This window comes from Pseudochaenichthys georgianus, chromosome 20 (assembly GCF_902827115.2).
Source record: "Pseudochaenichthys georgianus chromosome 20, fPseGeo1.2, whole genome shotgun sequence".
Lineage (NCBI taxonomy): Eukaryota > Metazoa > Chordata > Actinopteri > Perciformes > Channichthyidae > Pseudochaenichthys > Pseudochaenichthys georgianus.
Window position 1 is genome coordinate 23151880 of NC_047522.1, and position 12966 is coordinate 23164845.

General features: G+C 42.8%; 1 protein-coding gene across 1 annotated transcript in view; it reads left to right on the forward strand.

Moving 5' to 3' along the window:
• The first annotated feature begins 3568 nt into the window (after positions 1 to 3568).
• The window catches only part of nck1b (NCK adaptor protein 1b), a 37813-nt gene continuing 28415 nt past the window's right edge, over positions 3569 to 12966 (forward strand). Inside the window, exon 1 of the mRNA XM_034108396.2 lies at positions 3569 to 3770. The gene's annotated coding sequence lies outside the window, so the exon portion shown is untranslated. The remainder of the gene's footprint in view (positions 3771 to 12966) is intronic.

Sequence of the window (12966 nt, forward strand, 5' to 3'; positions counted from 1 at the left end):
CTATGTCCCCCTGATAGTACTGCTTTAATGTCAAAGTGTCCAAAATGTGAGCAAAAATTAATTCGTGTTTGTGATTTATTTTTGCTCTGACATTTAAAAACACATTACATCTGGTCTTGTGAGTGGCAGTATAAGATAAACATTTTAATGGTATGCACCTGCTTAAAAAAAACATCACCAAGGTGCCGTGTATCCCTCTGTTGTCACACTGCCACGGTTGTCACGCTGTATAAATGTCAGCCCAGAAATTATTCATACTACATACAAAGAATGAAAGAATAAAAATAAATACCACCCACGTTTCATAAAATAAACTGGTATTGCTTTTCTTAGCGCAGGATGGTGGTCATTTCTACGAACATACTGTAATGCCATTATAGAGGAAACCGTATCACACGGGTCGGCGGGTCGCTATAGGTCTATAGCATGGGGGTGTCAAACTCAAGGCCCGGGGGCCAAATCCGGCCCGTGACTTCATTTCATGTGGCCCCACAAGAGCTTGCAAATAATATAATATGTTTGTTATAACGGTTACATTCCGATTTACAGAAGCACGTTGCCCATAAACTACATGTCCCACAATGCATCTCAAATTTGACTTGTTCTTCTAAATATGCCTTTTTTCTCAGAATTTACTTTTTTTCAAAATGTTACTTTTTTTTTCAAAATGTCACTTTTTTTTAATTGTGCTTTTCTTTTAAAATCATTTTGTGACATGCGCACTGAAGAGACTTGCCATTATTTTCCCTAGACTTCTGCTTCCAGACGTAGTTAATTATGAAGTATACCCTATCCGATAATAATCCAATGCAGAGGCAATAATGTAATATAATACATTATTTTAAATATATTAAATATTTATATATGTATTTTTATATAGTCTTAAAGTTACACCCGGCCCTTTGAGTGCAACCATAATGCTGATGTGGCCCGTGATGAAATTGAGTTTGACACCCCTGGTCTATAGGGAGATTAAATATGATGTTCTTGTATTATAAAATTGTACTCCTTTACATATGATGTGGCAGCAGCTGCTTGGTATTTAACACTAGTATTTGCATCTCTGGTAGCTGGTAGTTTACTTTATTGAATTAAATCCCCTCTGCTTTGGACAAATAAGTGGCTCACCCGCGCTGTTTCCTTTCCTCTGCGTAGAGCACCAAGCCGGGGCAATAACATCTGCGTAATTTCCCCCGAGGCAACACAGCAGTGAAGGAATGAGATAAAGGCGCAATGAGGATGCAGAGCGGATGAAAGCAGACATGTTGTGGTTGAAAAGTGACACAGAATGGGTGCTTCACTAAAGGGCCAGCAGGTGGCAGTCACACTCCTCTACTCAGTGAGTTATCAGTCCTGCTTTATTACAGTGCATCATGAAGATGCGAGTGCTATCCTGTGGTTGATGATAGTTTGCAGAGGAAAGCTATTGCATCAACCCAACACCTCAACATTTGATTTAAACCCGATTTATTTAGCTTCATGTCAAATAATAGAGTTTAAAGTGTTATGAATGTGAAACAGTGTTGAATGTTTATTATGTTTCCAACAAATGGAAAGTAATCAGCCTTGTGGTTAGAATCACACACACACACACACACACACACACACACACACACACACACACACACACACACACACACACACACACACACACACACACACACACACACACACACACACACACACACACACACACACACAGACACACAGTTTTTAATTAAGTATAATTCAACTGAAAAACCACTACAATTAAATAAATAATCGTTTTAGTTCGATTATGTTGTTTTCATAATCGTTGCAAGCCAACATCGTATTTGCGATTAAAATACAATTAATTGAGCAGCCCTACTGATACGCTGTTCCCCCATGCAGCTGGTGTGTGTGCAGGACTGATGGTTGCAGCAGCAGGTCCGCTGGTGTAGCGCGTCCACACACACACACACACACACACACACACACACACACACACACACACACACACACACACACACACACACACACACACACACACACCACACACACACGCACGCGCACACACATACATATACACACACACACACACACACACAAGTTTTGCTGAAATCTTTGTGTGTGATGACAAACAATCTCCGTGATGCCACATCAATACATCTCGAGTACTCTACAAGCTCAATTAATTTATGACCAAAAGTTGAACAACCACAATCGTAAACACATAATAATGCTGAGAAAACCCTTTCTCTGTCATGTACATTTTTTCAAAAACTATGGTAAACAGTTTAAAGTTTATTTTCCAAATTAAACAAAGGTGAATCAACAGATAACATGGGTTTAGTGTCTATTATTCGTGCTGTATCACAGTCTTGTTTTGAGATGGGATTGTGGGTGCAGACATCTGAACACAGAGGAGAGGCCCATCTGTTTGAGCAGGAAACAGATTGCATCCTGCAGAGAGCTGCACACCTTCCACATGACTCTGCAGCGCTCCTCACCACAGACATGTTTATGAGAAGCATCGCTCCCCAGCACTGCAGGGGCATTAATGGAATCTGATAATGAGTTATTGTTATTAAGTGTGTGTGTGTGTGTGTGTGTGTGTGTGTGTGTGTGTGTGTGTGTGTGTGTGTGTGTGTGTGTGTGTGTGTGCGTGCGTGCGTGCGTGCGTGCGTGCGTGCGTGCGTGTGTGTGTGTGTGTGTGTGTGTGTGTGTGTGTGTGTGTGTGTGTGTGTGTGTGGATTTGTGTGTCACAGAGGTGAAATACGTTTTTGGATGAGCGATAGCAGCAAGTATTAGCTTTCAAATATACTTCAAGTACCAACAGTACTCAGTATGCAGAATGGATGATTGGATCATGATTAGTGATGCATTAATGTTTTCAAAACTCATATGATGTAAACGGGGCGGCCTTTATTCTTCATACTTTATATATAGCTGGCAAGTTTAATCCATAATCCACATGATCCTTTATTCATAATAATTTCTTATTATAAATCTGCAAAGTAACTATAGCTGCCAGATAAATGTAAAAGTATAATATTATCCTCTGAGAAGAAGCAGAAATCGGTAATAGGTAAGTAATTGTAAGTGCAGTACTTTAGTATTTGTTGTACTACTTTCTTTCTTTGTTTTTTCCACTTGTGCTGCACAGTGCATCTTGTATATATTCTTTATATAATTCCATACTCAAAGAACAGATAACATTTTGCCTGCTACTAGCAACATTTAGGCTATAATACATTAGAGAAACAGGGTGCAATTACTGTATGTTTTTGCAACCAGTTTATTGTCAACTTATTTTTCTTTATATGTAACAGTACAAGAGAGATAAAAAGTGCTTTAATACATTAATCATACATATGTAAAAAATAAGCTATATCCGTGTCATTATACACAAGTTTCTTTTATAGTAGTTATTTCTGTTGACTTTTTAGCCCTTAATGCGAAAAACATGATGGATGCTTACAGGAACGCAAAACATCAGCAGCTGCAGTGGGATTGACTGACAGCGCTACGGTCCAATCAGCGCAGAGCCGATTCTCCTGCAGCCAATCGGATGCGAGTGGATGGAACCTTGGAATCTGAACAGCTTGTGAGGAGGCTGCTGCCGCTAAGCTAGCCTAGCTCCGCTTCTGAGCAATGACATGCTTTGATATAGAAATGCTATTCCAACGGGGCACAGCGTCTCATCTGCTAGGCTAGCTTGTTGGAGTGGAAACGGCTACTTCTGAGGATTCTGGATATCGTTTCTAGATATTGAATATTCCCTCTACAGGAGATAAAGAAGAATCCAGGTAAGACTCGGTGTGAATATCAGCCTGAAGCTATCTTTTCTCATTAGCTACATGCTAGCTCCTGCTATCCTTGAATTCACGTTATAAGTCACGTAGGCTAACAGCTATGTGCTAACCCAGACAAAACCAGTCTGTCGCCCTGCCAACATGGCCAACATACTGCTAACCAGCTGGCTATAGCGGTCAGTTTGTCTGTAACCGAGATTTTTGGGGCATTTCGAAGCGATTTGGTGAATTGTCTTAGCTATTTTAAGGTTGTAACGTCAATCCTAAATTATGAGATAAAAAACCTCAGATGAAACTGCTGCAAAACCTCTGATTCTGGCCACACAGTGCTCCACGTAAAAGCTTTTATTGCTGAGATTGGAAATGGAGAAGACGCCTCTGTGGTAGCCACAGTGCAAATAGCATCTTCTAATTTACTGTATTCACTATCGTTTTCCCTTGTATGTTTAATGTCATGTTGTGTTTAAGTTGTTGTGCAGGGATTGGACACAGCTTGGTCATAACTTATCATTCCTTGTTTAAAAGCTGTGATTTTATTCACATACATGGTCACCTTTTGCTTGCCTAGTCATTTCGCTTTTCTTTGATGCATTGGTGTTTTAGACCAGAGGTTGAAGAAATACTCAGAAGTAGAAGTACAACAGTCTGAATACTCTGTTACAAGTAAAAGTCCTGCATTCAAAACAGTACTCAAGTAAAAGTATTGGCATCAAAATATACTTAAAGTACTCATTATGCAGATTGGTCCATATCAGAATATTAAATTATGTGTTTTGATCATAATTATTGATGCATTAAAGTGCTTATTACAGCGGAGAAAACCATTACTTTCATTATCCATTTCCCTATTTAGCATCCAATCTATTTTGTAATACTTTAGAGTCTGTACAGTTGTCTTCAGATATCCTTTTTTGTTTGGAAAAAACCCAAATAAATTCTGATCACAATGATATAAGGCACCGAATATAAGCTAGACACTTTGGGGAAGCTTGGACTAGACACTGATTGGGTTTTTTATTTTACCATCTGGTTTTGACTAGATAAATGACTCATTATCTAGAGCCAGGGCATCCTCAGCTAAGATGCCGTAATAATGCCCAATTTCCAAGAATTGTATTTGTTGCGTTTCGACTACAGTTATGCTAAACATCAATATTAGGCTTTTGTGGTTTACATTTGAGTGTCAACGGGGTCCAGTTACATAATCACAACCTATCCAGGAAGTGAGAGACACTAAACAAGTAAACTAAGGGGGGCCGCGATTTGAAAATCACTTCACCAGGGTAACAATTTGAAGTCCTATTTAAAGACAGAAACGAACAACCGCGTAGGAAAATGTCTGATGACTTTCTGGTAGCGAGGAAGACCGGGAATACGCAGGAAAATGCACTAAGTGAAACCATTTCTGTTTTGTGGCAACATTTGAGATGATTGCTTTCCTCACATGGTGTCTATCAAAGCCAGACTGAATGTCATGCAGCACCAGCACAATGGGCGATAAGACTGTTGCTTTTGTTTGTGTGGCATGATCCAACACTTATACAACAGAATAATCAGCTGCTTCATATTGCCTGGGTGTTGTACCTCACGGAGGATCATTTGGAGATGTGTGGTTAGTTAGATGTTTATGATTCAAGGGGCGAGCATGTGTGTCTTTCCAAGCGCCGTAGGGGGGTTTCTGCAGCTGCTGATGGTATAGTTTCTGTAATTATTGTCGCACTGACAGACCTCTTCACAGCCTCTCATTAAGGTTTCAGGGAGGTGAGGGGGGGGAGACATTTGGTCTGTGTGTTCTCAGTGGGAGTCAGAGCGCCAAAGATGGTGGAGACCTGCCTCACAGCGTGATTTACCCCAAAGCTGATATTATATTCTCTCGAGGCCAATTTGCAAGATGTGAAAATGGCTATTAGGAGACCTGTGAAGAACATGCCAAGTCATGAGCTCACTTTCAAGATCTTGGACTGAAGCATTAACTATTCATGTTGATATTGCAGTCACGTGGCCCAATTTGCTTCATCTGCGTTCTATATATAGCGCCTGTTAACTCGGATACCCTCTAACAACGTCCTTGTGTGAATGTTATGGCGGTTTCATCTCGTGGATATGGACTGATGAGCTCTTTTTCCTGCCTCTTTCTATGAGCGACCAGTGGCCTCAAGCTGCGAAATCTGTCTCACAGCCGAGGGGAAAACACCAACTGTGCATTTTGGTGATGGCCAAAAATGTAATGTGGCTGAAAATGTCCCCGGTCTAATGACGAACCCAGGGACCTCGTGTGTTAAGTGGCTTTCTGTTGAAGTTGAGTAACGCAGGCAGGGGTTTCTTTTCCTCCGTAATTGCGTCATTCCATACACACACTTTATTTATTTCACTTTATTTCGTCTTTTTCTTTCATAATGTCGTATTTTTCCGATCTGTTTTCCTGTGTCCGTCATGTTTAAACAGTCGGTGAGAAACAATGCTTCCCATGTGTTATCCAGTGTCACCTGCTGAAAAACAAACTCGTCCTTTTGTTTGTAACATTTGAAGAAGGATCTTTGTCAGGTACATCTAGGATCAAACGTTAAAAAGCTCTGCTCAGCAATAAGTGGAAGCAAAGTCTTCTTCTTTCGTGTACCGTCAGAGGTCCAACTCGGTGTCGTGTAGCCATGCCCGCATCTCTGGTCCTAGGTCGAAGAGGCTGGCTTCCGAGGGTGGTCTGTATAAGGGGCAGATGGGGATTATATGGACAGCGGTCTGCTCAGGGTCACGCACTGTCCGCCAAGCCCCACGTCTTCATCGATGTCTTAAAGCGACCGACTCCAGTTCGTAGACGGTTCAGAGTGGTACACTGCCGGCGCGGTAGGTCGTCTCCTCCTATGGCGGCATCTCCTGGGTCCCAGATGTAACGGTGGATTCGGGAGGGCCCGGCTGACTCCCACTCCTGTCCTCAGAGGTGGAGTTGAGCATCTCTTGAGCTGCTTTGTTGTAGGGGTGGCGGGACTTGAGTCTGAGTCTGCTTTCGGTGATTGCGTTAGTTGTGAGGACATCTCCCTCCACTTCTGTAAATCTAGTATATTTGCGGTTGTAATATTTGCTTTTATTTCTCATGTGGAGTGAGGGATTCGACTTCCTCATGTCAGAGAGAAGTGTGCAGTTTCAGTGGTGATTTTCTTCATTAGTCCACTATGTTTCGGGGGTTTTCTATCAGTGGTTTTTTAGAGTTAAGATGAGGATGTGTGCACTCACAACTGCAGACAGAAATTCTTGTGTATTGATGTTGTAAGAAATGAATTTTTTTCCATGATCAAATGAATCTCTTACTACCCTTTTTTTATGTGAATTTGACAAACCACAAATAGCTGTAGCCTACCTGTCTACTTTATTTAAGGACTGTAAAGGCCGCGACACACCAACCTGAGTCCAAAGAACACGTACCGAAAGGCGTCCCGACTTTTACGTCCGCTACGTCGCCTGCGCCACGGGAGGCGTGAAAATGTGCCGTAAAGCAACGACGGTGCGGGACACGCCAACCTGAGTAGGGCGCCGCGAATGCCCGACTGCCTCTGACTCCCAACATCGGGTAGGTGTGTCAGGGCCTTTAATCCACGGTCCCATCATTTACATTGGACGTCTCTTTTCAATAGCTCTTTTATAAGATGTTGTTAGAATGAAATCCTCTTAATAGCTATGATTTGTCGAATTCATTGGTCTGCATATTATAATTATACCCTGTTCTTCGTGAGATGCTAAACTCGATTTCTGTGATGAGCGTGGGGTGGGCCCTGTTCAGCAGAAGCATTTTTAAAGCTTCAATTATCTTAATATAATTTTAAATGCATTAATATTATGCAACCACTTAAAGGTGGGGTAGGTAATTCACTTCAGAAACACTTGTTATATTCCATGGAATGCTCTTAACATCCCGATAGCAATGAATATCTGAAGTGCTTTGACAATAAATCCATAAAAACATCATCAGTGGAAGCCGTAGCGCTGTAAAAAGCACGACCAATCATCTGTGCCGGCCCGGCTAAAGTAACTGGATGGCCTACCTGCCTGTCAGCCTTCCATCTGTGCACAAACTCATCTCGTGCCCTCATTGGTCATGTGCACGTTCGTGTGTGTTGGATGAGGGGCTCTGTAAGGAAGTCTGAAGGAAAGCTGCGTACTTTCTAGCACACTCGAGCTGGTTTCTCCACTCTTACCCACCCTACCTTTAACAGGCTTGTCCAGTGACGAGTCCAATACAGTGTAGTCAAACAAGACGGAGAAACACATCTTCAAGCACTGTTAACAAATAAAGAGAAAGGCAGCATTACTTTGTTACACTACAGTTTTAGCCAAGTATTTCTCCCGTAATTAGGTTGCTTTAAAACAAGTTCACTGCCTTTTTATTTAATAAAGGATATTTTGACTTCTTGTGGAACAGTTCAGACTGCAGGACAGCTGATGCCTCGCAACAAATCAGACTCCTAAAACTGACAACAAACTAATGTCGCAGAAATTTGTCCTAGTTCTAAAATTAGACCTGGGCAACGAATTCAATTGGGCAAAATTGGGCTTGATCCCTGCACTGTCTGCCTCGTTAAAGATGCGATCTATTTGCCCTTATGGAACACGGTTCTGGATTTTAAAAGCAATATTTGATTGATTTTTGAAGCCACTCCACTACGTCTCCACTACGTCTCCACTACGTCTCCACTACGGCGCGGAGCCCCGTTTAAGAGGGCTGTGGCGTCAGCGGCCCGCTTTTGGTTGCGTTTCCACTTGGCCTAGTACCGGCTAGCGGGTCCTAATTCACAGTTCTTCGGGCCCCATAACATCGGGGTTCTAGGGCCAGGAACAACCAGGCTGTGACGTCGCTCTCGACTGCTGATTGGACGCGTTGCATATAAATATATATTTTATAAACAGCATTTTTGTTAACAGAGGATCAACAAAAATGGCAAAGAAAAGCACACCGTGGTCCGCTGAGGAAGTTACGACGTTCCTACACTTTATTGCAGATGACAAGATCCAGCGGGAGCTCGGCGGGACAACTCGCAATATGAAAGTCTTTCAGGAGGTCTCTGCCCTGATGTGCGGACGCGGTTACTCGAGGACTGTCTTGCAGTGTAGGGAAAAACTGAAAAAGATGAAGAGTGAGTATCGCGTAGTGAAAGACAACAACGAGCCGATCGCTCCGCCTACACTGCGTTACTATGGATACTACCCCAGTTCCTGAACTGTAATGGAGACACGCCATAAGTGCGCCAGTCCTAACGAGCGAGCCAGGCCTAACGAGCAAGCCAGTCCTAACGAAGTGAGCCAGTCCTAACGAAGTGAGCCAGTCCTAACGAAGTGAGCCAGTCCTAACGAAGTGAGCCAGTCCTAACGAGGTGAGCCAGTCCTAACGAGGTGAGCCAGTCCTTACGAAGTGAGCCAGTCCTTACGAAGTGAGCCAGTCCTAACGAAGTGAGCCAGTCCTAACGAAGTGAGCCAGTCCTAACGAAGTGAGCCAGTCCTAACGAGGTGAGCCAGTCCTTACGAGGTGAGCCAGTCCTTACGAAGTGAGCCAGTCCTTACGAAGTGAGCCAGTCCTAACGAAGTGAGCCAGTCCTAACGAAGTGAGCCAGTCCTAACGAAGTGAGCCAGTCCTAACGAAGTGAGCCAGTCCTAACGAAGTGAGCCAGTCCTAACGAGCGAGGCTGTGTAGTGGAAACGCGCCATTAGTGTACTTAAAAAAAGAATTGTGATTACAGAGTCTTTTAACTTATTTTTTTTTAAAGTTTTTGCATTATGAAAAATATGATCATCCTGGTAAATATTGGTTTTGTCATTGCTTAGCATCCTCGCCGTTCTTTGGGAGGGGTAAATACATGTTGTCGTTTTCTAACCGTCCAAATGGTGTCTTTAAGTAAAAGGCCAATGTTTTAAAAGATATCCCGGTTTTATAAGGCAAAGTCAATCCAAATGCGTAAGATAAGATATACTTTGTTGATCCCAATTTGGGAAATGTTTGTGTTGCAGCAGCATAAAAAGACATGGCATGGTACATAAGACATACGGCACAGAGGTGAGGATGTCAGTGGAAAAAGTTGTTCCTATCAAACATCTTGATTTGTGCAGACCCCAGTTATTTTCTTTTTGTGGCATCACCATGCAACCTGGAATGCCTCCCGCTCTCTGGATGCTCACACACACAAGTCCCAACACGTGGCCCTCCCAGACGAGTGTCCCAAGTGGCTTGTTTAGTCCTATTGTGACAGCGCCCTCGGGCTCATATTTGCCAGGATGTACGAAGACGAAGAGGAAGCCAGAGTATCCATTTCATCTCTCCGTGACACAGGCTGCCTGGGATTATTATCTTGCGGTTTACAAATGATCTGCTATTTTGACTGCAACAAAAGCTTTGTTACAGTTGTACAGCTATAGTTCTTTGTGTGCCTGTGCCTTTTACTGACTCCTTAATGCGCCAAAGTAAAGCCCAACACCACAGAAAACCAAACAAAAAACAGATTTAGTGTACTGTAGTGCTCGATGTTAGGAATCCTCCTGCTTTGTGAACTTGGATTAGTCATTGGGAAATCCCCTGGAGCTCTCCGTAGTTGGTGAGGTAGTGTAAAGGTTTATTTAGCTGTTGCCTTGATCCCAGATTGCATTGGACCTGGTAGCTATACGCAAACTTGCCCCCCTGAACAACAACCAGCTATAGCAGGGCGTGAGCGGACGTGTAGGCCTGAGGAAATAGATCCTTTCTTACATAGCGGTATTATGTCCTCGTGTGTATTAGCTTACACAGAAGTGTTTCTTGCTGATGCTGATTACATTTATTCAGAGGAAATGCTGGCAGATAATAATTAGATGAGTCTGGCTACTAATCCGTTTATATCTGCAAACACTAATGCCGTGGCCTTTTCTTTCTTAATTTAGCCGCTTCTCCAGCAAATTGTTTTAAAGCGCTTTGGTTGCGGTGTGTGATCAGGGCCAACAGCGCTGATGCAGACCACCGATTGACTTACTTGTGAAGATCATGGGGTTTTTTTCTTCCTTTTTTTTTTTAGCCACAATCACAAGAGCCACCGCTTTTGTGTCCTCCCCGTTTTACATAAGCTGGTCTCGTTATTCCAAAATAAAAGGACATTTCATCCAGTTTTCCACTCTTTTTTCCCCCCCACAAAAACAGCAACCAATGGCGCTTTTCCACTGCAGGGCCTCGCACGGCTTAGCACGGTATAGCTAGGCCTTGCTCACTTTATGCTGCGTTTCCATTACAGTTTAGTAGCTGGGGCAGTAACTATAGTAACGCAGTGTAGGCGGAGCCGTGACGTCTTCTTCAATGCGAACCACAAAACCACCATCAGCCGTTAGCTGTTAGCACTCAGAGCTCACAGCTCCTCATATCTGTTCAGAAACTAGACAGAAGTTAAACAAGTACAAACCACAGACTGCCTGTGTCATGGCGAATACAGTCGCTGGTTTCTTTATGTCTGTAGGCCGTTGTTGTGAGTGTGGACGGTCGGAGCATATACTGCGTTAGCTTAGCTGATCTCCATTCAGAAAACACGCATTTTAAAAGGTGTTTCGCCTGCCGTCTGTCTGCAGACTTGTCAAAGCATTAATTCATGGTTTTACTAACCGGTATCAGTATGTTGTTACTTCGGCATCATTTAGAAACGTGTATTACAATTAAATCACGGGCAAATATGTTCATTTTGTTGTAGTTGTAGCCCCCTGGCCAATCAGCAGTCGAGAGTGTTTACGTCACTAGTTTAGCATATTCAGCCCGGTTGTTGGCCCGGTAAGAACCTCGATTTTGGAGGGCCAGGAAAAAGTAGCCCTGAGCCGGAACTACCCCTAGTGGAAACGCAAAAAAAAACGTGCTGCAAGTTTATTTATATAACACTTTTCTGTACGTGACAATTCAAAGTGCTTTACAAAACAAATTAAAATACTTTTTAGGACTAAATACATTAAAAACACATTATACAATTTTACAACAGACATTACAAAGCAAAGATAATAAAAATAAACACCACAGGTAAACAATACATGTTTAGGCATACTGTAGTTCGAATTTGAGCATCTCAATTAAAAGCAGTGCAAAGAGATATGTTTTTAGTCTCGATCCGCGTTTCTGCGGACGTGCATGCTTTGGGTGGTTTGTTCCAGAGTGTCGGGCATAACAGCTAAATGCTGCCTCTCCATGTTTTGTTTTTACTCTCGGAGCCAATAGCAGACCCGTCCCAGAAGACCTGAGGCACCTCGATGGCTCGTAATTATGTAGGAGGTCAACAATATACTTTGGTCCTAAACCATGTAATCATTTAAAAACTAGCAATACTTTAAAATCAATTCTTTGGCCGACTGGAAGCCGATGTAGAGATTTCAGAACCGGACTGATGTGATCCACTCTTTCATAGCTTGTTATATTGTTTAGTAGCGATATCTCTATTTTAATCAAGTGCATGACTTGCAAGTGTCTCTGAATCAGTGCCTAATCCATCAGAAGTGTGTGGTTGATGAATATATTTAAATAATAAAATGAGACTCCTCTTAAAGAGCTCAGTCTGTCAAAGCTTTTGCTCAAGACTTCTCACTTTGAGGCTCAGTTGCTCGACAACATGTGTCACACAGTTGCATCTGGTTACGCTTCCGACTGTTTTTTTCCGGAGCATTAGCGAGCCGTTTGATGTGAAGTTGGCTTCTAAAAAAGCTTGAAACTTTTGGTGTTGGTTGTTGCTATGAGAGTAAATCTCTGGCAATTCTCAGAGGACATGAGCCCCGGTCTATTTTAGGCCATTCCCAACATGCTGAGGGTGATCCCGAGGGGTGATAACCAACTGCTTTCACACAGTCATGAGCCTCTACGCTTATCCCGGGACACTCGAGATCCCTCTGTCCTTTTAATGGACTTTTAATATGATATAATGGAACAATGCCGCTTCTAACGGGGAACATCCTATTGTCTCCCCGTGTTCAGATGGGTCCTAATTGAGGTGAATTACACGCATCAATGCTCCGCTGAGATAAGTTATCATCTACACTCAGAGGTTAAGCATCAGATTGCATCCCTTTCCCACCATCCGGTCACCCTTGTGTCCGCACTTCCTGTCTCACAGTCTCCCATGACCCTTTGCTGCTGCGCTGCTTTGTTTGGAGAGAATTTAGGACAGCTGGGACGAGAGGCAGTCTCTTGAGTTTGATGTGGAAAAAATGTCAGAGGACG